We start from the raw sequence: 26869 nt of genomic DNA, 5'->3' as shown, positions 1-26869 counted from the left end.
GAGAAAGTAAGTTTTTGTGACTTAAGATATCTAATTAATCAACCTATTTGAGGTCACAACCCCCCCCCCCCCGAGCTATTCAAATTGTGTTCTGAAACTTGAAGATCCGAGCATTCAATCAAAAGTTATTCAGGATGGTTCTGTAAAACAAAAGAGGAATCTGAAAAATGATTGGACGAAAAAGCTAAAGTAGATGTAGACCTTCGGAGTTAAATCAAGTGAATAATTTGTTTGGAAGAGAAAGCTTCTCTTAAAGATCCAAAAAAACTGAAATTCGGATGTAGGTCATCTTAATGAAATCGATTCTAGCAATAGAATCTTAACCGGTTGTGGTAGAGACAGCACTGAAGATGTATAACTGTTACCATGAATGACTGAAGTCAAGAGAATGTCGACATTCACCGGTGAATGTCATTTGGTAAAGGTCCGAAATATTTATTACTAATTAATTCGTTGATATTATTCGATATATCTTGATTAGGAGAAACATCAGTCTTCGGAGCACCCGTTAGTCGCATTTGAAAAAAAACCCATTAGGGTAGGGCATACCGGGCACTTCACTAGACCTAGTATACATAGACATTTACCAAATCGACTATGTCAACATTCACCAGTGGAAGTCGACAACCTCGACCCTTCACACTAACATACTTTTTGTGCTACGACAACAAATTCGATAGATAATTCCCTCTGAAGTTGCTGAGTTGTTCAAATTAAATGTGGAGAGTCGTGACGGTATAGAGCCTTCCAATGAGGTTCGAATCACAGCAATAGCTTGGTCGATACGAATGCCGGCTTGCACAGTGCTGACATTCTCGGTTAGAGTCCCTTTGCAGTCAGTCTAACCTTGAGAGGTTTTCCTCTCCATGTAAGGCAAATGCCGGTTAGTTTCATCAAAAAGTCCTCAACGAAGGAAGATTTCTCCCAAAACTTGATCCAGGAGTTCCCTTGTCTTCTGGATTAGGTTCAAAATGACAAGGCTATGGAGTTGACCATTAGTAGTTGTAAACCCAAAAATTGGGTCGGCTGTTGAAGGACGGTTATAATATGAAATAAACTAAATGCTGACCGGATGACCCCATCCAGAATGGGCAAGACACCTTTTTTGGTGAAAATACCCTCCCAAGCATTCAATTCATGAATGGTGCTTCAATATTCTTTGTCGTTTAAGTCAAAGCTTTTGATGGTTTTCCATGGATGGACTAACATAATCTGAATGGTAACCAAAATGAGCAACCATCATCACAACGTCAGAATTCGGACTGATTTATGATGGTCTAACCTATGAAAGATCAAATTATTTTGATGGCTGAGAGCATCAACATCATCATGTCACAGATCATCATGAATTTGTTTGTTCAGGAGAGTTGTACTTGATGGTTAACCATCATAGTAATAAAGTATCATCATGGAATGATAAAAGTTTGTTTTCATATCCATGAACGCGTAACAGAAAATGTTGGATGATGTGTGACCATCATGAATCACACTGAAACCATCAAGAATTTCACCGCTTTCATACAGTTTTCAAACTAAGTCTGTCAGTCTAAAATGCCGTTGAATGGTCCAATCCAATGGGTAATAAAATATCTGAGTAGTTTATCCTAAAAATATCATAGCATTAAAGATGCTGAAAAATTTGATTAGGAAATCTTCAATTGAAAAAAACAAAAGATGCATTTTTGAAAATGATAAAACTGTACACACATCTTTGATAAGTGTTTTCGATATCACATTTCATTAAAAATATCTAATTTAAGAAAATAATTTACAAATATTCGATTGAATATAGATGTAGAATAGCTATAACTATTCCGCGCCAAATTAGTTTAACAAAAATTATTCCAGCTGAATTTTTATTTTATTTAAGGCAATAAAACAAATGATAAAAAACTATGTGTGAGGTTACACGAAAAGAGAAAAATTAAGAAGGAAACTTGCTCTTGAAAAAAAGTATAATAAGCTATACAGTCTCTGGCCAAATTATTAGACGCATTATAGGATTCTATATGTAATATCAGGTGATACAGCTTTCGAAAATCCAGTCTCTGGTTAAATTATTAATAATTTGCACTCTAAGATTCTATGTAATATCTTAATTATCAGGTAATACTCTATACAGCTTTATTGTTTTCAAGCTGACTGTTTGCACTTACTGTTTACGTAACTCTATCAATCGGTTAAATGAGACGATAGATAATATAAATACAAAATATTTATTATATCAGATACTATATATTATAATGATTAGAATAAATGATGAGACGTGTTTTAATAATGACATGTTTTGCACGAGTTTATAGGCAATACTTTTTATATTTAAACACACACATGTTTAGGTTTCTATGCTGGAGATTATGTATTTTCCATTTGTATAATCTCTTAAAGTATTGCATTACAATGTTCATGCAGGAACGTAAACAAATGCAAACAACGCAGAAACAATAACAGCTGTATCACCTGATACTTAAGATTTTTACATAGAATCTTAAGAGTGCAAATTATTAATAATTTAACCAGAGACTGGATTTTCGAATGACTCATTTTTGTTTTTTTGCCAAAATAATGCGTGTTGTGTAAAATTTAAAAGAAAATAAATACAGAAATTTTACATAAAATTGTAAACTACTTTCAACGTATTTTTCATAGAAAATGGGATAGAACAACAAATAAATTTGTCATGAAAACGACCCAATTAGAAGAATTGAGTCAGATTTTTTACTTTCAGTGATCAATAGAAAACGGCACAAATTGGATCTCTCCATTATATTTTGTGCTGAGGTATAAAGAAATGTTTCCGGTAGTTGAACGCTTCATTGAAATCATTGTAATAGAATTCGCTTCCGGCTATTTAGATCTAGTTAGACAGAAATTATCTCCAAAAATCGTCAGTCTCTATACAACGGGTCTCTCCTCTGTGGGCTTTTAATCCCATTATTATTTGAGGTTTGTCTTAAAGTTAAAAATCACCATAAATTAATATGTCTCATTTTTTTTTCTTCCTTTTTGCTTTACAGTTTTAAATGATTTAGTACTATTGATATCAAAACAAGCAACATTAAAAGAAAAAATTAAGTCAATTCCTACTGACGTCAACAACGAAAAATTTTATTTTCGTTTCCTTTTATTAAATAACAATTTTTTCTCCCCTATGAAACTAAAATTAATTAAACTGAACGAATGAATTGCATCAAGTGTCATATCTCCTACGAAAATGCATTTGAACACTTGAGTTGATGAATAAAAAGTATTTCATTAACGATTGAAAATGTGAACAGAGAGTGAACTAATTGTAGGAATTGAAAAAACAACTTTTTGAATCATTTTCTATTACATATTCTTCTAAATTGTCGAAAAGCACACAGTCTACAGAGGAGTTAAAATAGTTTCACTTTTGGTGAGTAACCATCGAAGTGTTAAACAAAGTGAAAAAAATAAAATAAATAAAAGAATTATAGAGATGAATTTTACTTTTAGATCTTACTGAAGGTGGAATGGTTTTGCAGAAACATTAAGTTGATTGTTTCTTAAACATCACCCTACTTAGACACGGGTCATTTCAAAAGCATTTACGAGGTTACTTAAGTGTTAAAATTTCAACAGTCACTCTTTAATTTTACAATTAATTCTTCAAGGACTGTTACAAGGACGTGCCTAATGTGTAACATGGATAGATGTCATTTTTCGAGTGCGCAATGAATCAACTCCAGCATCGAATTCTATCACAGCTATAATTCTGGTGGGGGAGTACTGTAGTGCCCAGAAGCAGATAGTGCCTAAAGGTGTGTCGTACGTCGCAGAACAAACGAAGTCCTGCAGGACGATTTGTATCTTGAATGACTGACAGCGTTTTCCTGCGAATCCCTCCCCCGCCTCCAGTAGTCTTGCATAACAACCCCCAATCCTCATCTCATACATTCTTCTGTAGACCAAAATGACCTGAAGGTTTAATAGCAGTTGGCGAATGTTTGTGATTGCAGATGGTGCACCATCCGGGCACTTGTCAATTCGAAAGATTTTTAAGGCAGCGCTTATTTTAATGTTCGTACCTTCATATCATAGGCATTTTATTGATTCATCATCAACAAAATTTTGTACTTCAAAAAGTAACAAATCAAGAATGTTTGCCTTGGTTTAAAAAATAATGTAGTGTATCTGTGTATGATCCTGTATTTTAATAAATGAAAATATTGTATTTTAACGAAAAGTTGACTTTTTTTCGCTGAAAAATGCAGAACATTTGTATAAATTAATAAGTCCTGTTGCAGAACATTTGAAAATATTCTGCTTATGGGCTGTAGTGTACAAAACTATAATTCCAATTCACTAGTGTATTAGATCTAAGGCGGGTGTTCACAGATGGAGGTTGACCCCCCCCCCCACAAGTTTACCATCCAGATTAACTCGGGGCAATGAAATATTGGTCTTTGTAGGATAGTTTTTTGAAACAAAGTTATACTTTCCAAACGTCAGTGAACGCCATTTACTATTTTTTATTCTATGTAAATTCAGTAACCACACAATCGCGCAAAACACGTGTGCAGTCCCACAAACAAACATTGGAAATCACAGCATATTATTAATTTTTTCTTCTGGCCGAGTAAAAACGTGAAGAAAAGCATTCTGCTACACCAGAGATTTCTCCGGATTTGCTATCTATACGAGATAACGTGGGAATCACTTAAAATAAAGGCTCCTCTATTCCACAAAAATATATCTTAAGTTTAATAATGCTTATTTTAATTTTTACTCTTACTAGCGATGCAGATGTCATTACTTGGGGTTCTGTTTTCATTCAATCTACTGTTTACAAATAATAATCACAACAGATGAAACGTCGCTTCTGAAAGACTTTTCGGACTGTATACACAAAAGTGATGCATCCTTTCTGTCAAAATAAAATTTGTTTTGTCTCTCTAGTGTATTTAGAGAACGCTTCAAAATGCTCTTTTATGTCTATTATAATTTTTTTTAATAATTTTATTGTAGTGAAATATCGTTGTCATCTAATTTTCTTTCTTATTGTTTGTTTGTAGCATTATGGGAAAAACTAATTTGTGGAGTACCGCGGAACAAAGGAGATATAAGCACTAACTAATCTGAAAGAAATCGAAATTTCGATTGCATGATTATGCACCTTCACAGACAAAAAAGAGTCACTAAAACGCAGTAAAAATACAATGATTTGCAAAAGAAAAAAAATTTTGAAATCAAAATTGACACCTGAAAAATAATACCGATGAACGATGAATGATACAATTAGCTGAATTAAACCAAAAAAAGTATATTTTCACGGTAGCGACAAAAAATACCAAAAACGCTTTAGTTTCCTACAAATAAGAATAATGTTGATTTAACCATAAAATAAAGACTACTCATATAGCAACCTTGAACTAGGGAATTTGACCTTAAAATTACATACTACGATCTAAAAAAAAAAAATTATGCATGCATTTGTTTTCTAATGAAGGGTGTAAGTAAGGAAATCGTTTCCAAAAACACTTAATGGTTTGTGGTTATACTATATAATTTTTGATAGTGACGAGAAAAAAAAAGAAACTATACAGATGATGCAACACAAATACATAATCGTGACTGGAAAATGATGTGATAAAAATGGAAGGTTTTTCCAGAACTTTCCATTACAGAAAGAGAAATCTGTCATTTCAGGAGTATGAGTAGGGTTCGTGACGAGACTTCCGGTCCTAATCTTAAACTATACAGCCACATCACTTACTGAGAAGACTGCAAAAATTATTTTTATCACTCTTATCATAATCACGATTAAATCTGACGATGAAGGATGGTGGCTCAGGTGATTGAGCCTTCCAATCCGGTGAACTGGATTCGAATCGAAACGATGACGGGTCGATGGGGATTCCGCATCCGGTTTGCACCGACCACAGCGCTGACGTAAAATATCCTCAGAGGTAGACGGGTTAGAGTACACTTTCCGTGAGAGGTTTCGGTGGCTTTCCTAACTAATTATAAAATTAACTATTACAAACATACCTGGTGTGAAGGAAAACTTAAAATACGTTTAAGGCGCAAGAAGACTAAAAAATAAATAATTGAAAAAAACACGCCATCCTATATTGTTATTGTACTTGCACTGATTTTGCAATTCGATTTAACTTTGGCTGGGGGAAAAAAAAACTAAGAATCATTCCAAGCATGGCAGCCCCAAAAAATATGACTTAAAATTATTTTCTTTAAACCGTTTTAGGGCTAACTTTATTTTAGAATCGATAAAATACCGAAAAATCCTACGAGTGGTAAAACTGCATCTAAATGTAATAACAAATCTCAATGATGAAACTTCCTAGATAGATATCCGTAGACCGAAGTAGTAAATGTCGTATCTCCGTGCAGTAAATGGTGACTGGTGCACGTTAAATCTGTCGAGTCACAAAATCCTCCCTATTCCCGTAACAAATCAATTCCTCTGGGGTTACTGATCCAGGATTGGGTTCAAAATGAACATGAGCAGTCGTTCAACCCGAAATGATGTTCAACAAGGGTTAGAAAAATAATAAAACTTCCAACAATAACAAAATTTAGAACGCATCATCTCGTGGAAATACCATAAGTTACATTCTCCTCCGAAGTTGCATTCTCCTTATGGAGGATAGTTTGGCATTATATTTCTTAGTATTATTATGTTTTTAATTTTCATTATTATTTCAAATAAAAGACTTAAAACTAATTTCATACATAATTCATACTATAACATAAAAATTAAAAAAATTTCAAAAAATTGTCGTTCAAAAATTGTCGTTTCAAAAAAGTTTAAATAAGATCCTTTCAATATATTTTTCCTTAAATTTAAAGATTATTTCTTTATTTCAACTCTATTTACATTTCTCTTCAAAATGTAAGAAAGTATTTACTCATTTTTTACTAATTTCCATACAAAGTAGAAAAAGCAAGTGTTTAGAAAATACTTAAATAAAAAAAATAAAAAACAATAAATACATTTTTAAAAAACATGAAAATCGTCCCTCATAAATGTTTTGGAACCTTTAAATGACTGTAAAATACCCTATTTTTTCTCTACAAGTTGAGAGAGTGTCAAAAAATTGAATCAAAATGAGAGCGCATGAAACTATTTCCAGTTCGATGCAACATTTTTGTTTTGAGTAACACCACACAATAACAAAATTTTGCGATAATATAACACAAATATTGTCCAAATGTTTCACAAATTCTTATGATTTTAATAATTAGTATGCTTTTTTATATCATTTAATTAATATAAAATAGTCAAAATTGGAAAATTGATTTTTCGAGTGATTCTCACGATTTTGGGTGTCCACTGAAGCCTTAATTCAAATAATTTAACAGGAAGTTATATTTACTTCTGTAATAAAAGCTCTATAACACTCATCAGAAAACGCAAAATTAACAGGAATTAACCTTTCACATTTAATCAATTCAGCAAAGAACATTTAACGTGCTTTTATAGAATCTAAAAGAGGAATTGAAAAGATAAAACTTAATCCTAAAAGAATCGGAAACAAAATTTGTATTCATGTAATTAAAAATCTTTCTACTGAATTTAATGTTTTTCTAAAAGTTCCACGATAAAAATTTTGCTTCCGGCCAGTAGAAGCATTTTGGGCCACTTTTTAAAAAATTTCAAACTAAACTATTCAAAAATTATTGATATTTGTGAAAAGTATTTCGCAAAATAGGGTGTAAACACTACAGGGTTCATTTTTAAAATAAACATCTTCTCTAAGTTTATGTAAAATTTAAAGATTGTATTGAACGTTTTCAGCTAATAGAATGTAAGTTTCTTTTTTTCAGTATAAAATTTATGTTCATTATCAAACATAATAATTATGTTTGATAATAATTTATCAAGCATAAAATTTGTTCGTTTCAAAAACTAATCTGAAATAATCGTAACCATAAATGTACCGACTATAAACTAATATGAAAATGACTTTTTAAAACGAATGATATCTTTAATAACCAAATTCAGCCGCCCTTAAATTCTTAACTAGCTTAAAATAACCATTCCATCCGGTAATAGAACCAGAGATGATATTTCGGAGTAAATAGAATATACAGTGAAACCCCGCTATAGTGAACGTGGTGTGCGGATATAGTGAACTAGCGGTTATAGTGAACCGAAATGTCGGTCCCTTGGAGGTTCACTTTAGCGGGGTTGGACTGTGTTTTCGTCGTGGCTATGAAGCAAATTTTTAATCGCCTTTTCTTATTTACGCTCCTTAGTTTTTTCCTGAACTATCCATAAAATTCTTTACTTGTACCAAATATTCTCATTCTGTTAGTCAAAATATTTGTATCAACAAAATATTCACCAGTTTTGATTGCGAATAATTATCACACCGTACCGTGTAAACAAAATGAATATCATGTCCTTTCAAACCTTTACAAAATGAGGAAATGTTAAAACTAAGGAAGCGTTCAACTTTTTTTTATTTCAGCCTATGTGGTTATTCGAATCGATCCAAAACAATTTCGAAAAACACCTTCGATTACGTAAAAAGAAAGCTTAGCACGGATGCTTGGCCAAGCGAAAAATCAATTGAGAAATTGTCCGAAATGTGTGACATTCAGAAAATGGCGAGTTTATGGAATTAAGTTGTTACTCAAACCATTTTAAGCCTCTTTTGGTATAAATTATACAATCGAAAAAGGTTGAGGAATGTGAAATTGAAATATTGTATTGCGGTTCAGGATAGAGTATAAAACGTGATAACGAATTTTTCTGTAATTATCTTCCCAGCTGAAAACCTTTCTTGAAGTAAAACGACATAGATATTAAAAAATTCTTAATTTTCATTCCAAGCTTTTGTGTAGAACAGGTTTTATTTTTTATTTCATTTTTTCCGATTGAGTGTAGTATTTAATGACACAAAAATCAGGTGGCGACATTCAGTGAAATCAAATATGACCTTCATAAATTATGTCAGAGGTAAAAATTAAAAAAGAAATCAGAAGTATCTTAGGGTTTACTTTATGGATCTTTAAAAAATTTTTTATTCTGCAGCATATCGGGGTAAAAAAAATAGGCAAAATAAAATCTTCGTTTCTGGAAGCCACAAAGTTGCGGTGTTAGAAGTTTGTATAAGTAGTTTAAGCAGGCAGCTTGATCGCTCCAAATTAACTTTGTAAGACAAAAATGCTAGAAACTTTTCGAACGTAATTTTTTTTTCAAAGGGCTATTTATCAGATTTTTTTTTTTTTTTTTAGAAATTATTGGTTGTGAAATAGTAATAATTGTGAGACTAAGTTGTGCATAACAATATTATAACAGTCGTTGAACAGTCGACCCAATTTTATGGGTTGTTCATCCCCGTAGCCTTGTCATTTTGAACCCAATTCAGAAGACAAGAGAACTCCTGGATCGAGCATTGGGAGAAATTTGCCTTCATGGGGGACTTTTTGATGGAGCTAACCCGCATTTGCGTTACATAGAGAGGAAGACCACAAGAACCTCCCACGGTTAGCCTGACAAGAGGACTCTAACCCATGATCCGTCTACCACTGAGGATATTTCCCGTTAGCACTGTGATCGGTGCAAGCCGGATGCGGAATTCGAATCAACTGGGATTCGAACCCGGTTCGCCTCATGGGAGCCATCGCGACTCTGTGAATAGTAATAGTAAAACTACCATTTTTAATGAAATATACTCGTGCATAAAGTTCATAAGAAAATTCCATTGTTCGCAACTAAATTTACATGTTCAAAATGCGTTTAAGTTATTTATAACGTAAGCAAATTTAATATATTAATAAATTTAATCTTTCGCTTTTTATTCATTCATAATTTTGCTAACAATTAATTGCAAACAAACAAAAAATATATATCTTACTTTTGGGAGTTCCCAGAGTTGCTCCAAGTAGCAAGAAACTGATTAACTGATTTAACCCATTTTAGCCCGATCATATAAATTTGGTGTTTACTTTAATTGAAATATTACTTCAATTAAATTAGACTAAATTCAATTATATTCATTAAGACACACAATTCATGTATAAAATATTATATTTTATTTAAGAAATGAAATGGGACGTATAGGCGCGCCATTCACCAAATCAATGAACAAACCATTTAGTTGAACGCTTGTTTTTTTTATTAATTTTTATTTTATTGACTGACTATCATTAATGTTCATAAACATCACTGAAAGTTTTTTTTTTTTGACTATCCTATAAAAATAAAATTTTGATTCAACAGCTGAATGAAGAGCATTTAAATGAGATATCATTTCAAATGAAATTGCCCCCATTATTTTCTTCAAAATATTCACCAGTTTAAGGTAAAAAGTGTACTTTAACTTTTTTCAAAACTGTAATTTGTGCCAATTTGTTAAGTTTGATAAATACTTGAAAAATATTGTACGTATTAATAAAAAAAACTATTTAACTATTAGCGGAATTATTTACGGAATAAAATACAAAATGTAATAATAAAAGAAATATAAAAAGTTCTCTTTAGAAATTTAACAATTTGAATATATAGAGGAAGGAAACGCATTTGCTTTATGTGAAATTTGTCAGCATACTTGATAACAAACATCGACTACAAAATCATATTCTTGTTAAAATTTGATTTAATACGAATACAACCTTCACTTCAACACTTGGTTTTCGTCAACGCTGAAATATAATGCAACGCACTACATTTTCTAATTTTGTGCAAGTGTTCATTTTCTTAAAATGATACTTTGAATTTACTAACTATTTCCTAAATTTTACTATCAAGTACTTTTAATTCCTATAAATATTTAACTTTACAATTATTTCAACTGCTTCCCTTACAAATTTTTTTAAAAAAAGAATACAAACCCATTTTTTTTTCATTCATAAATACGAGGTACTAAAGCAAAACATAATACACAAGTTTTAAGTTGAATTTGGAAATTTTTTTGCGTGTAAAAAACATTCCATTGACCATCAGTTTACTATCCCGCGTTATCCCGGGCAAGAGAAGAAAATTAAATATGAGTCTTTGTATGAGTTTTTGAAACAAGGAACCACGCAATTATACATTCCATAAAACAGTGAAGTGATACGCCATTTTCTTACTCTTTTTTTCTATGTAAATTCAGTAACCATGGTACTATATACAATCGCACAAACAAACAGCAAAACTCCCAAAGAAATCTTGGCAAGCTTCCAACCACAGCAGATTTTTTTTAAATTTCTTTTTTAACTTCTGGCCAAATAAAAATGTGATAAAACGAAACGTATGGACGAATTCTGCTATGTCCGAATTTACGCGAAATAACAAATATTTGCAATATATACACACCAGAGTTAACTCTGGATAGTTCAGGGAAGCGGTTAAAAACTACTTTCAATATAGGGATAAAGAAAAATTGTTAGTGATATTTATTCAATAGCAAATGAAGCAAATTTCCTATTGAACAAAAGTAATAAGTTATTTAGAAAGCAAATCAATTTCAAGCAAATTGGTAACTAAAACACCTATCGGTAATTTTAATATTAGTTTTGAATAGGTATCAAATGTTTTTAAAAAAATTAAAATTATTCGTTAATTTAACAAAAGGATAAATTACATATCAAATATATTTCGTCTTAAAAAGTTAAATTATGAATTTAAATAATGAAATTATAAAGTAGCGTACGATTTGCAAAATCCATAAAATTTATCAAAATAGAACCTTCCTCATCACAACATAACACTAAACTATGAATATACTTGCAAATTAATAAATTCTAAAAAATAACATATACAATTTAAAATGATTTTAAAAATCTGCACTTTATATAACCTCAAGATAAAATATTTTTACGACAAACTAATGAAGCAACTATAAATATTTGCAAAGTGACAAAAACTTACATGAGAAATGGAATTAAATATTGTCATTCCTCCCTCTCATCCCGGGGATGAAGAATGGAAGAAATGAAGGAGGAAGTTTTTTTGAAAACACAAAACACTTTCTCTAATGAAAACTTACCACCGTGATAGAGTCGACCTACAAATTCCAGTCGGGAAATCAAATGATAATTTTACACGCACCAAGGCACAAAATGCGGGTCTCTTTGTCGGATTGATTTTCTTAACTCGGCAATTAAGCTGAATTTATAAATTGTGTAAAAAGTTTTAAAATTACTTTCGAATAAAGTTCGTGCTTTTTTCTTTCCCAAATGCGTCTTGTAAGGCTAATTTGTGGGTGGTAACGGTTTCGAAAGTTTTGAAAACTTTTTTGAATTGCACCGGCATATCTCACAATTCAACTGACAGTAGGGGGCCACTCTGGCTGTACGAAGCGTGGAACTAGCGAGTTCTTTCTCAGTATTGCGCTCTTTGACAAAAGCTTATAAGCCTTAATTAAGAACACAAGCCCTCAAATGTATGTTGTATCAATAAAACCAAGGGGCCTCCCTGGTCGAGCTGTATTTCCACCCAACACTGCGCCAAGCGTAGAGGTAGCGGGTTCGAATCCCGCCGTTAAACTGGATGTATCTTAGTGCTGTCCTTCTCTGCAGTGGGCTATATGTTCTTCTACTTGAAAAAGGCTTAATTGAACACACAATGCAAATGTATAAGTCAGTCCCACAGTGGACGGATCATTAAGACACGGTTCCCAGTAGAACACCGAAGTCAAACACCACCGACTGAGGTCAGTGTTCGGATGGGTGACCACTTGGATCAGTCTGCGTAGGGACCGAGGGTGTGTGGTATGGGTCCTCGTTAAACTGTTCTACCGTAAAGTGCTCGATTTTGCGAGCAGATCGTCGGGCTACCGAAGCGGGGGTGCCATCCCCTCTGCAGAGGATCAAAATTGCGATGGTATGTCTTCGGATCATCCTGAGGGATGCTTCCCAGTCTCTAGTGCGACGTAAAAGAACAACAACAATAAGTCAATAAAACAATAAAAAAAAATAAAAAAAAGTCACAGTAGCCGAGAACTGTGAAACAAAAGCTCACCGGTTCGTGAACAGATTAGAGTGAATTAAATGGCGGTATGGCTACATTGGTCTAAAATGCAACGGATCCCTAAAAGAAAATTAATCATTGTTATAAATTTTGGAGCTATATTGAACCATAATAAAGTTAAAATAATTAGCAACCTCAATAGGGTGCTAAATTATACCACATCGTACTTCTTATATTTGACTGTGATTCCATTTGAACAGATACTTCACCAGGGGCCTCGAACGCTATCGCCCACCCAAACGTTCTGGTAAGCTTGAAGGTGGGTGGGTTCGAATCCCGCCGTTACCCTGGATGACGTCCTTCTTTGTATTCTACTGTTCTGTCCTTCTATTTGACAAAGGTTTATAAGCCCTCATTGTACACACAAGCCTGCAAATGAATAAAAAAGTTATTTGATGAACTTGTCTATGAAAAAAAAATTGTCGCATTTCAAAAGGTTAACCACCTCTGTTTTAATGTGAGGAAAGAAATACATGGAATCTTTTATTATATAAAGAATGTTTTTATATGAGAAAAAAAGAAGCTTTAATGAAAACAACAGCAATATAAATACGATTCACTACAAAATGAACAACACTGGTTACCCATTGCCAAAATGGCTGTTTTGTTTTGGAAAAGAAACTTTATTGTGTTTTCATCTTGGACACATTTAACTGTTAACTTCTCGGTACACAATTTGGCAGACATGCAGCTCCGAAACATTGTGTGTCAATTCTTTCGATGACTGAACAGCCAATCGAGATCAATATTAACATTTTCGGATTGGTGTTTGATGGAGACTGCATCTTACACCCGTTTCGGATTCATAAGTTCATACATGAAATAGGATTTGAAAGCTAGACTTTTTTTCAATTTTACATGAATAGTGAATGAATCATTTATAGCGTGGAAGACAGTCTACGGTCTTGTACAAGTTATTGGGTACGTTGACAATGGTTCCTTTTATTCCTTAATTGGTGATCAGCACCCAGTTCTCGTATTCGCATGAAAGGGGTTCGGAGAGTCACCATTCGCTCTTCGATAAGGTTCAATTCTCTCAGCCCATTTTGCACTTATGCGAGGGACGGGCTTGCTTTTGCGAACAGAATCCTTTCGTTTTTTCTGTTTGTGTGCAACGCTTGAGGTATTCCCGTCTACGTTCTTTGGCTTTTTCAACCTCGGTAAGTTTAGGCCTTGGCATCTTTTTTTTTTCTTGCTTCAACTCTAACTTTTGGGACCGTGTCAATCAGTTTGGACCCTCTTTATGTGTGATATTCACCTGAATTAGTATTGAAAGCGATCCAGTTTGAACTGTAAGGTTAGAATTTCTGATTCTTAATTAAAGCAATAAAATCAAAAATATCATTCAAATGATGAAATTCTCGTTTATTCACAACTCAAGAAGCATTTATGGGATCTCTCTGATCCCACCCATAACTCAAAAATAAACTCACCCATTTAATGCATAACAAAATTAAAAGTGAAAAAAAAAACGAATTCTAAAAAAAAAATCAAACAGCAGCAGCCGCCGTAGTAACGCACGCGCACTTTTGCTATTACTCTTGATTATTGTAGTTGAAAAGTGAGGACGCCATGAAATCCAAAACAAGACCCATTTTGCAAAAAGGTAAAAATGAGACTTCACCACTCAGGTCTCTAGTTGTCCGTTTTCCGCCCGTACTCACCATTGACCCTAACCCTTAGTCACAGTTCAAAACAGGTTTTATGAGAGCAACTCCAGGTTAGATTCCAAAATTTCATTTCACTGCGAGTTACTCTAACCCAGAGTTAACTGACTTTAACCTGAAGATATTCCCGGTCAGAGTAACCACGCATGCTGTAGTAAACAAGTGTTTGTTTATTTTCTTCTTTTTTTCAGCCAGCAGTTTTTGTTTTTCTGTTCCCTTTTAGTTCTATATTTAAATTGTTTTGTTTTTCGATTCCTTCCAAAATGAAGGATTATAATCTAATCTAGTTCAAGAATTAGAATTCTTGGAAAAGCTAGAAAATAGGAGGGAGAGACATGTAGAAAAGTTCGAATTAGTCCATTTGATGAGTTCGACGAGTTGAGTTTTAAAAAAGATTTAGTCTGGACAAGGAAAGTGTTAGTAGGCAAAGACTTACAACATTCATCGACCCTAAATAACGCTTTGTCACCATTAGAACAAGTTACACTCCGATACTCTGCCACCCCTGGGAGATTGTTTCCAGTCGGCAATATGTAGAGTCAGCCAAGTCATTGTGCAAGGAATTTATTTTCTTCCCAAAGATCAAAGAAGAATGTGAAGAGGTAAAGTGAAATTTATTTTATTTAACTTGCTTACACCCTACAAAGCAATTAATATCTATGAAATGCAGCACCTATTTAGAAATTCATTTTATTTTTGTTTATCACTTACATTCAAGATAACACTGTAAATATGTAAGATATTCCAATTTACACTATATTCAAATGTGTAAAATATTCCAATTTACAGTCATTTCTTTTAGTTAAAGTAAAAGGTTATTACTGAATTGAAAAACAAAACAACTATGTTCTAATATAGTGTAACATCATCCCTATATGGATAATATGGGGATATTTCCTTATCATGATCTTTTGCACTAACTACAATTACTAAGGTGCTCATTAGATTTTAAACTCGCAAATTTTTTTTATAAAAACACGTTCATATTTGCCCAGGAGTGGCTACGAGCTGTGGTTCCTCTCTGTCATGTTTTTAAAGGGATTTGGCGATTATTGTGCAACTGATCACGATACAGAAATATCCCTGAGTTTGTGCCTCTGTGAATGCTATTATTTGATGCGTGAATGCTTCTGTTAATTCATTGGGGGGGGGGGGACAATAGAAGATAGGATTGTTCTGAGAAACGCTAGTTCAAATCGCTTAGAAGCGTGATTTTATCATTGGATGTCCTTCTCTAACTTTTGTTCTTCAATTTGACGTGAGTTTTCAACCTCCTATCTTTAAATAACGGCAGAAAAGGCGATATTCAATAAGCTTAGGAGAAAGTAAAGTGTTGAAATATATTTAAAAATGTTTACTTAATAAACTTTTTATTTAATTTTTGAAGATTACATAAAAATCTTTTTTTCCGCATACTGTAGGATATTTTCATAGTGTACAGTTGCAGTCTTTGGTTACGAAATAAAATACACTGGCCTCAAATTGGCGAGATTCATTTATATGTCATCAAACAGTCCAAAAGAATATTTAAATCGAATTTCATACCTTTCTTATAATTTATAATTGTCATTAAATACTCCGACCCATTAGGGTAAATTCAATTTTAATTTTACCCAGAAAATCCTTTAGTGAAGGCATTCAACCTCCAATAAAATAACCAATAAAATAAAAATAAAAAGTCTTAAAATAGTTTTATTTTTAAGTGATAAAATTGTACCAGTCCAATAGATTAGACGCTGAGACTCGAGAGATTTAAATGCGTAATTTTTATTTTCTTCTTGTTGATAAATGTTAAAAATCTGAAGTTTTACTCATACATTTTTAGTACTTACATGTTCTTCAAAATAGAGGATTCCGTGACCGAACCGATAGTATAGAATACACAGAAAGTACCTGGATTATAAAATATAAAAGGACAATGATAAACCACATATGGTCATTATTTCATTAAATTTTTCTTTCCTTCATATTGTTTCTAAATACGTAGGTACTTCGCATATTTTTTAAAATTTCTACTCGATAGCAGCTCAGCACTATCTTACTGCCTCAGCAAAATCCCTAATCTTTTTTTTTTTTACCAGAAAAAGCGACCTTTTGGACAATTTTAGAGTCTAATCTTTATGTAGCCTCCTCAAGTGCCCGAAACAGAGAGGGGTGGGATTGGTTTTTAGGAAGAAAAAAAATGTTGTTGTTGTAGTTCATTTACGTCGCACTACAGCTGCACAATAGGCTATTATCGACGGTCTGGAAAGCATCCCTGAGGATGATCCGAAGATATGCCATCACATTTTCACCGAAGAGGGGATGGCACCCCCGCTTCGGTAGCCCAACGACCTGCTCGCGAAGTCGAGATCTTTACGGTAGAACAGTTTAACGGGGACCCATACCGCACACTCTCGGTCCCTACGCAGACCGATCCAAGTGGTCACCCACCCGCTTACTGACCGCAGCCAGTGATGCTTGACTTCGGTGATCTGCTGGGAACCGTGTCTTAATGATCAGTCCACTGTGGGACAGAAAAAAAATGTAAAGAGAGTGAGGAGCCACACTTTTTCCAATTTGAACATTAGGTCCTTAAACAGTTCCTTAATATCGTTTCCAGATGCCTATTTCATACGCTATCATTATAGGTACATTTTAGACCAGAGGCGGAGAATGATTGCAGATTCAAAATTTATTTGTATTGAACTACGTCAGAATTCTTTTATCTCAAATATTTCAAGTGTCGGAACAAATTTAATACACATTAAAGTGACATTCTTTTGAAGTTATTTGAAAATTATATTTATTACAAAGTACAGATTAGTACTTACACAACAAAAAAAAAATTTATCCAAAGAAAACCAAGAAAAATTTAACAAAAAAAATTATATCCAATGTTACATTCCTGAGATAGATTAAAATAAAAAGAGGGATCAAAACTGGAATAAAATAGTCTTTCGTTGGGAACAACTTTTCAGCCTCATCCTAAAGTGGATCCTTCATTTATTAACAGAACCGTTTCAGTTCTTTCATACTTAAAGATGAAAATATTATAAACGACGTCATTTTATGAGATGTTTTTTTTTTCTTTCTCCAGGGCAGTAAACGGAGCAACCAAAAATAGTTTTATATAAAAATGATACCTACGTAAAAATTTCTCTTCTCCCGTTAAATTGCAGTCGAGTCCCGATTATTTATGATTTTGTAGTTCATTTACGTCGCGGATAAATGTGAGGAAACATCCCTGAGGGATGACATGCCTGAGGATGGCATCCCCGCTTCGGTAGCCCGACAACCTGCTCGCGAAGGCTAGCACTTTACAGTTTAACGGGGACCCATACCGCACACCCTCGGTTCCTACGCAGACTGATCGTAGTGGTCACCCGCAGCCAGAGATGCTTGACTTGCGGGGTGATCTGCTGGGTCTTAACGATCTGCAGAACATCCGCGTTTAAGAGGATCACGACTCATTCGGATAACCAAAAAACTCGGTTAAAGCGAAGAGTATAAAAAAGGAAAGAGTATGTATAAATGTGATTTATTTAACAAGTACAATATTTATACGCCACATTTATATTATAATTAAAAAGCTTGCTTAAAAACACTTAAAGAGCATACTTTACGAGAGTTTTTACTTAAAAAAAAGTCCTCCATCGTTTTTCATTACTTTGGCGCTTTTCTGCATCAATATTTCGCCATTTTTTTTTAGGTATAACAGGAAGGCAGTACTTTCGATAGCATGAGAGTTGTGCTGATTATCTCCGTCATCTTAGCTGGATGCATTAGTGACGATATCAAGTTGTTGGATTTCGTTTTCCTGACTGTTTGGAAGATGAAATTCAGAATATTTTCGTTTTAAAAATGAAAAATAAAGTAGAACAAAAGGCCATCGGTTAACACTAAACATACCATAACCGGCCCTTTATTTGACCGGTTATTAATGCTCTTATATTTTTGACACAACCCGGAAATCAAAGTAACTTGCAATTTAAATATCAGACTAAAATCATATTTAAACAACCTATATATTATTTAAAATTAAATTAAATTAAAATTGAAACAAATAAAATTTTGCGTTACATGCAATGGAAAACCACGAAAAAGTCTTTTAGATTGTTGAACGGAAATAGGATTCCACCTGAATGTTCATTATAGCAATGAAATTATTTTTTAATAATCAATCATTTTTTTAATTTTTTATCATCCTTGATATATCATCTTAGTAAATTTTGTGAAATGCTCTTCTTATTTTTTTACTTTTTTGTACACAACCCAGATATCAAAGTAACTAGTAATTGAAATAGAGGAGTAAAATCATATTTTGAAAGACTTTTTGAATGAAAATAATTAGAATTTCCATTACGCACAAATGAAAACCAGGAAACGTTTTACCAACAAACTAATTGAACACTAACAGACAAAAATGAGACTTTATCTCAGCAATTAGTATCATTTTCCAATTTCTTGTGCTTTATATAAAATTTATTGTTTTGGGTAGTTTAGATTGCTTATTAAAACAGTCTTTATTTTATTTTATTTTTTTTTTATTTATTTTATTTATTATATTTATTTAATTTTATTTATTTAATTTTTGTACGTACATAAATTGCGTTTTTTTTTATTTAAAGTATTTGAATTTCAGAATGATATAAAAAAGTAATTTTTAAGAACATATTTTTTTTTTTTTTTTTTTTTTAATTTTAAAATTTACACATTATAAATCTTTAAAACATTCGGAAAAAATGCGCTTCAAAATTTGTGAAATTCAGATTTTTCTGGCGAAGAGACAGAATGTTATTAATAATTATTAATTATTTCAATTTTTAAAAATCAAATTAAAAAAGAACAAGTTATGTACAGCTGCTTTAAAGAAGCAACTTCAATGAGGATTTGTTTAGACAAACTGCTCACTAGATGGCGTGGATAATATTTTCTAAATAGAAAATATTTCTAATTTTGCAAATTCATTTTCTTTAAAAAAAAAAAATAATAATAAATGCAACAACTAACTTTTTCTGAAGAAATATTAATTTTATACATTTTTAATGAATTTATTCCTAATTTGAATTTTATATCTATAATTTTAAGAAGAAATCTTTAAACTGCATTTAGTTGAAGAATAATTTAATGAAGAAAAAAAAAATGCGCTAAGATTTAGAGTTACTCTCTTACATCTCTTAGAGATCACTTAGAGTTTTACTCTCATGTTTATCTACAGTTCAAAATTTCAATTTTGTAATTTCATTGTTTTAAAAATTTACAGGATTAAAATGGAAAATCTGTAATGAAATTTCAATTCTAAAGCAGATAATTAGAATGAGGATTACTTGGAGTATCTAAACATTATAAGAGATGGCGCCACCAAATTATAATTTTTTATTAAAATATCTTCTTGATAGTGATACAAAATAACTGAAAACAAAACAGAAACAAGATAATTCTTAAGTGTATCCACTAAAAGATAAGTTAAATGAATGCGTCGAGAGAGATAAGTAATAATTGATTCGAGAAAAATTGCCTTTCAATTGCTTTCTCAGTTTTATTTACGTAATTTATCATTGTGCAATCAGATAATTTTCGATAATTCTTATTATGTTAAATTAAAATAAATAACAATTAGAAATCGTCATTTTGAAGCTAATATTTTTAATCATTTTGTTATTGTTTTATAATAAATCTTATTATTGAGGCAATTACTTTTTATATAAATTTAATTAATAATAATGTTAATTATTAATTTAATTACTAAAACAAATCGAACACATTTTGTCCAAACTAAAAGTTTTATAAATATTCTTGAACTTGTGATCTTTAATAATGTTTTCTATATTAATATTATATTGTCTTGAAATCAAATGAAAAAAACTATCAAAAACATTTCTGCCTTAAATCTTTTTGTTTCATTAAAAAAAGGTGAAAAATATTTGATGAATTTCTTAAGCATAATCCAATATCAATTGTAATAATAAATAAATTATTCAATTTCGAAATTATGCACGAATTTATGAAAACGTATTTTTTCGACTGAACTAAACTAACTGAATAAACTGAAATATTTGTTACCCGCCGGTCCCAGTTGATTTTCATGTGTAAGCAAAAATATTTTTAACGCCCCTACTCTATTAAGGGGAGTAATAAATAGGAATGGAGTAAAATAAATTTTATTAACGATTTTAAAAATAAGTCGGAACCTACACAGGGTTCATACGCTCCGGGAAAATTAAAAAATGGTAGTAATATTAAAGTAAATTTTTTATATTATATTTTCAACCAGAAAATTTTATTTCCTCTATGTAAATATATGTAGATCCGAAAGTGTAGTATTAATTTGAAAGGCTAATATTTATTTATTAATATTAATTTAATGTTAATTATATTAATATTAATATAAAGCTGTTATTAATTTAATTTGAAAGATAATATTAAGAAAGTTTCAGCTTTTTTATGACAAAATTGATACCCGTTTTTTTAATTTTTTCCAGGTACTTGCTGCAGTTTTTATTGCTACAGAACCTTACCACAGTTTTTATTTTTTTTTATAAAAAAAGGTGGAACCAACGACTTATAAGATGTTCTTTTATTTTATATTCTATAGAGCGAAGTAATTAAATTATGAAGCTCTGAAATAATGAAGAGATAAATACGTACAGTGAGCCAAAGAAAAGAAATAAACAGATTTTTGATCCCAATGATCAGAATTTTGCGTTCTAGGACTCAACCTTAATAGCCTCAAATAGGTTAATTAATAAGTGCAGAAGATATTACGAAATCAAACGCAAAAACGTACTTTCTCTGAATAAACATACCTTTTTAAGACGGATTCCGACACTCAAAATATAGGGGAATGCGACAATCTAGGAAATAGATTCCCCATAATTGGAGAGGGTTTGGACCCCTTAATGTTAGTTTTACTTTTTGCGTATTTTGCCTTATATCTTAAACTTCTTAAGCGAATTGAAAAACTTTTGCGCACAATTATAAAATTCATTTATCTAATGTAAAAAATAACTCGTAAATATTTATTACACTGGTGTGCAAAACTTAAGCAACAAGGGGTTTTTCGGCCGCAGCTCCCCAACAAAGTATAAGATAGCCATGAAATTGCAGTATAATATGCACGTAATTTAGTAGAAAGATTATTTGTATGCAAATTTCAGAAATAAAACTTCGTAGCTGATGTAAGTGTACAGTCCGCAAAAAAAAAAAAAAAATATATCACCCTGAATAACTTTCGTTCTAATGATCGGATTTTCACGAACTAAGTGTCAATCTTAATGGTTTCTGGGGGTGACTTTAAATATGCTAATTAATTAGTGCTAACTATTAATTAAGTTACGAAATCAGACACAAAAACGTACTTTCTCTGAATAAACATATAATTTTTTTGCATATTTGGAATCCAGACACTTGAATTAGGGGGGTAGACAAAATTTTGAAAAAATTGGGTCTTAAATTGGGTCACAATAAAGGTTTATATATTTGGCGATAGTCCAGAAAACCGCCAATAAAAGTCGCCAGCGCAAATTAATATTTTAAGGTAACCCATTGACTAATTCAAAAGAAGAAGACTTAATTTCACTAGGTTGCTAAGCAACCAATTTCTGACTGTAAAAAAAAATTTAATTTAATAGAAATATCTCAAAGTTTCTAGGATATAGACAATTTTTAAGCTAATTTCTGTCTAAAAAGCAAATTTTTATTTTATTTTAATCTCCTTTGAAAAGAAAATTTGAATCGATTTATAAATTATTTATGATTTTATAAGTTTTTAGAATTTAAATACATAAACTTTCTATCTGATATTATTTAGATTATGTTGTTTTTGCTATAAAAATTCGAGGATTTCATACTAAAATCAAATTAACATTACTTATTATGGCTATATACAAAATTTTAGGGATAATCATTTTTACAGCTTTAATCGAGTGTTCTAGGCAAGAAAGTTTGAAGGAAAAAAAAGTGCTTGAAAAATAAAATGTATATTGTATAGTAATTCTAATGCGCATTCACAAGGTTTTCTATAATTTACGATATTTCTTTTTTCTATAACTCAAGGAATTGCTGAATGTTTAGTGGTATTTTAAAAACACTGAAATATGTTATGTTTAAGAATAAGATATTGAAATAATATGTTGCATATTGTAAGATTCATTGTTTAAAAAATCGCTTAATTCTGCTAGATATTTAGGTTACAAGGCTTTCTTTGAATAAAGATGATTAGCAAATACCATCCTCATCTTTCGATACATTCTAAAACTTACATTCGCAAATTCACCATAAAATGTCGCACAGCATAATTCTTCAAATACGATTACAGCTACATTTACCACCAAATACTGCTACTATGATTATTTTTGTTTTCTTATATTTGTTACCGGCAAAGTATGAAACGCCGGTATTGAATAGAATGCCTAAGCATTCTATACAATGCCGGATGTTCTTAGGCAAAGTATGAAATATGAGAGGTATTACATACTTTTCCTAGGCATTCTATAGAATGACAAATGTTATTTAGGCAAAATATGAAGAAAAAAAAACATACTGATGAGGTCATTATGTTATATTAATGATGTGCATGTTACTGTGAATGACCGAAATCGGTGGTTCCTGACTTTCACCTGTGAATGTTGACAATCACATAGTCGCTTTGGTGAATGTCCGAAATATTTATTACATCTGATTTGATATTAATTTATTCGTGGATATAATTATATTTATTCGATATTGTAATACTTACTGACGATAGATTAGAAGAAACATCAGTGTTTGGAGTATCAGGCTAATATATATCGGGCAATGGCACTGAACCTTAACAAAACATTGGTGTAGGATATACCGGGCAAATGTATACCAGGCAGTGACACTTGACCTTATAAAAACATCAGTGTCTGGTATACCAAGCAAAAGCATACCGGGCAGTGGCAATTAACTAGAACTAGTATGACTAGAACTTTGGTAAATGTCTGAAATATATACTAGGTCTAGTTAAGTGCCACTGCCTGGTATACATTTGCCCGGTATACCCTACAATGATGTTTCTTGATGAAATAATAATGATGAAATAATAAACGTAGTAGGGTAAAGAATAAGATTTTTAAAAATGTTAAAATTTAATTAAATAGTTGGTAAAATAGTTCTGCGAAACACTTCCGGACAGGTGATTAAAAAATTACTTTTAAGATTAAGACGATATATAAGATGTTGAGAAATTTGCAATGATGTGAGAGATGCTTAAAAATGTTGACTACGTATTTTTATTAATATTTATAAAAAATATATTCAAGAAATTGATAAATATGAATAATTGATAGAAATGATTGATTCCAAATCTATTCATACGTAGGTATATTATAGAAAATGTGTCAGTTATTGAGGAAAAAAGCTAAAAAATAAAAAAATAATCACATTAAAAGGCAAAATCTGGTGTATAATCATATTCTATCACAAGCATGCTTTTATAAAATTCGACACTCGTTGATTAAAATGTTTTATTCAAATTTCTTTACAAAATTGCAAATAGAATTTTAGACGACTAAAAAAAAAAATATCGTATTTCATAGTTTTAAAAAAAATAAAAATAAAAAGATTAGCAAGCGATTATTGGCGAAAAAAATATGAATGAAATTTTACGCCACTCGCGCTAAGTAAAGCTCCTCGTAAGTTTATCACATTTTAATATTAATCGCCCTATTAAATCATTTCTTCATTGTCGCTAAATTATTTTTTTAAAATAATTAATTTTAATTTTTCTCATCTTATAATAAATAAAAACAATAGAAACTTTAGATTTTTCAATTAAAAAATATGTGGATTAAAATGGTATAAAAAAAACCCCTACCTTATAATTCAAAATTTTTTCATCCTCACTTTAATTAAATAATAAAAAATGATAAATAATTATTAAAAATTATTTTTTTCATGAAATTATCTTTGGGTAAATGAGTTTTATGAGTGGGTGAAATTTTTTTTGAATTGCTTCATTAGCTTTTAAAATATGACTGAAAACGCAAAAAACGAAACTAACATTAAGGGGTCCAAACTTTGAATCGCTCTCCTGACCAAACTATGGGGACCACATTTCCCAGATTGCGGCTATCCCGTATATTTTGAAGATAAGGAATTCAAATATGCAAAAAAAATTATATGTTTATTCAGAGAAAGTACGTTTTTGTGTCTGATTTCGTAACTTAATTAATAGTTAGCACTAATTAATTAGCATATTTGAGGTCACCCCCCGGAACCATTAAGATTGACACATAGTTCGTGAAAATCCGATCATTAGAACGAAAGTTATTCAGGGTGATATCTTTTTTTTTTTGCGGACTGTACGTAAACCTTGTGGGTCGGCGCGCGCATTTCAAAGCTGTGATAAAAGGATGAAGAGCACCGTAGTTAAAGACATTCGCTGCAAGTGCAAGTGATTTGTTTTGTGAAACATGTCTTCAAGAAATCATTTAGACGACTTTACTCGAGGAAGAATGATTCGGAAACTTGAGGAGGGGCTTAGTGTCGTCGAAGGGTTCGGGATCAACAAAAGTGTTGTTTCTCGTGCTTGGAATGCCTTTAAAACTACTGGTACAGCAATTCGGAAGGTTGGTGGAGGCCGTCCAAGGAAAACAACACCAAGAGATGACCGTTACATTGTCCTCCAGGCGAAAAGAAACCATTTTCAGTCAGCGAGAGCCATACCTCAGCAACTGTGCACAGCCACAGGACGACAAGTATCAAGATTTACAGTGGCCAGACGCCTCCACAAAGGTGGCTTATTTGCTAGACGTCCTGAACGCTGCATACCTTTAAAAGTTAGCCATCGGCAGCACCGTTTAGAGTGGTGCAGAGAACACAGAACCTGGACACCTCATCAATGGAGTCGCGTCCTCTTCACAGATGAGAGTCGTTTTAGTGCTACAAGCGATTTTCAACGTCAGTTGATCTGGAGAGAGGTTGGAACTCGATTTCATCCCAATAACATCGCGGAAAGAGATCGTTACGGTGGTCCTGGAGTTGTCGTCTGGGGTGGCATTATGTTGAACGGGCGGACTGAGCTTCAGATCTTCGACCGAGGTTCTGTAACTGGAGACCGCTACTGCGATGAGGTAATCCTACCCCATGTGCGTCTGTTCCGAAAGGCCATTGAACCAGACTTCATTTTTATGGATGACAATGCCCGGCCACACCGTACTGCAAATGTTCAAGAGCTACTGGAAAGTGAAGATAGCACACGAATGGATTGGCCAGCTTAAACTCCAGATCTAAATCCCATAGAGCATGTGTGGGATGCATTATGGAGACGTCTTGTGACACGACAGTATCCTCATGGAAACACCCATCAGCTGAAAGATGCGTTAAAGGAGGAATGGAGACGTTTACCCCAAGAACTCCTGGATAATCTGGTGCTTAGCATGGAGAGACGATGCCAAGCAACAATTACAGTAAGAGGAGGGCATATCCCATACTAGGGAACATCTGCCAGTTGTACTTACGCTTCTTCAGGCAATCATGTATAACGCCACTATATGTCAAATAAAGCCTTTTTTTTTGTTCCATACCCTACTTTTAGCTTTATATTCATTTCTGCGCCATTATTCTTTTACCATCGTTTAAGTACAAAATAATGTAGGGGAGAGGGGGCACATGTGAACAAATTTTTTTATTTCTTCATTTTTCAGAAAATATCATCAATTTCTCACAGTAAGGAAGTCCATATGTTTAAATAGTCTTTTCTTTGTCTTATGGAATTTTTTGAGATTCTTCAATAAAATATTTCTTTACTTTATGATAGTTTAGAAAAATTACTTCAATTGTGGGCACATGTGAACATGCCTGGGGCACAAATGAACAAGATTAAAAACACAAAGCAATCATCACATTTCAAAGAAAAAAATCTTTAATATAACAGATATAGATAAGCATTATACTGAAGGGGTTGTATCTAACTAAGTGAATTTAAATTGTGCAACAGTACTGTCAGTAAGAAAATAATTTTTTAGCTGTACAATAATTTTTCCGCTGTTGGGTTTTTCGCAACTTCATGTTCCTCAGAAGTTGTAATGGGCCTTTTTCTTTCTTCTCTAATACTCTTTCATGCTTTTTTTTTCATTTTTTCTATCTTTTCATTTGTAGCTTTAGCAATTCCATCTTTCTCAGGTGTATGAGTTAATATGCGTGATGCGCGATCAACCATTTAATAAAAAAGGAAATTTTAAGGAAAAAATTAATAAATTAACTATGGAAAATTAAATAATAATAATTTTAAATGCATACACGTTTTTTA

The 26869-nt window shown here is 32.1% G+C and overlaps 2 protein-coding genes across 6 annotated transcripts in view; one reads left to right on the top strand and one right to left on the bottom strand.

Annotated features, from left to right (window-relative positions):
• LOC107442441 (trypsin-1) overlaps positions 1–12355 on the bottom strand; it is a 34717-nt gene extending 22362 nt beyond the window's left edge. The window contains exon 1 of one of the 3 annotated variants that reach the window (XM_087153062.1): positions 12120–12355. The gene's annotated coding sequence lies outside the window, so the exon portion shown is untranslated. Of the gene's footprint in view, positions 1–11845 lie in introns of all 3 variants that reach the window. The other 2 variants (XM_043051032.3, XM_087153060.1) reach the window with 2 other exon arrangements.
• A 1729-nt stretch (positions 12356–14084) lies between these two features.
• LOC107442432 (organic cation transporter protein) overlaps positions 14085–26869 on the top strand; it is a 56675-nt gene continuing 43890 nt past the window's right edge. Inside the window, exon 1 of one of the 3 annotated variants that reach the window (XM_043051029.3) lies at positions 14085–14106. The gene's annotated coding sequence lies outside the window, so the exon portion shown is untranslated. Of the gene's footprint in view, positions 14107–14534; positions 14553–14781; positions 15216–26869 lie in introns of those variants that run through there. The other 2 variants (XM_043051031.3, XM_071178167.2) reach the window with 2 other exon arrangements.

This window comes from Parasteatoda tepidariorum, chromosome 1, assembly GCF_982258835.1.
Source record: "Parasteatoda tepidariorum strain Cologne lab strain chromosome 1, Ptep-v5.0, whole genome shotgun sequence".
NCBI classification, from domain to species: domain Eukaryota; kingdom Metazoa; phylum Arthropoda; class Arachnida; order Araneae; family Theridiidae; genus Parasteatoda; species Parasteatoda tepidariorum.
The sequence above is the reverse complement of the archived record's forward strand: the minus strand, read 5'-3'. Positions and strand labels throughout refer to the sequence as shown.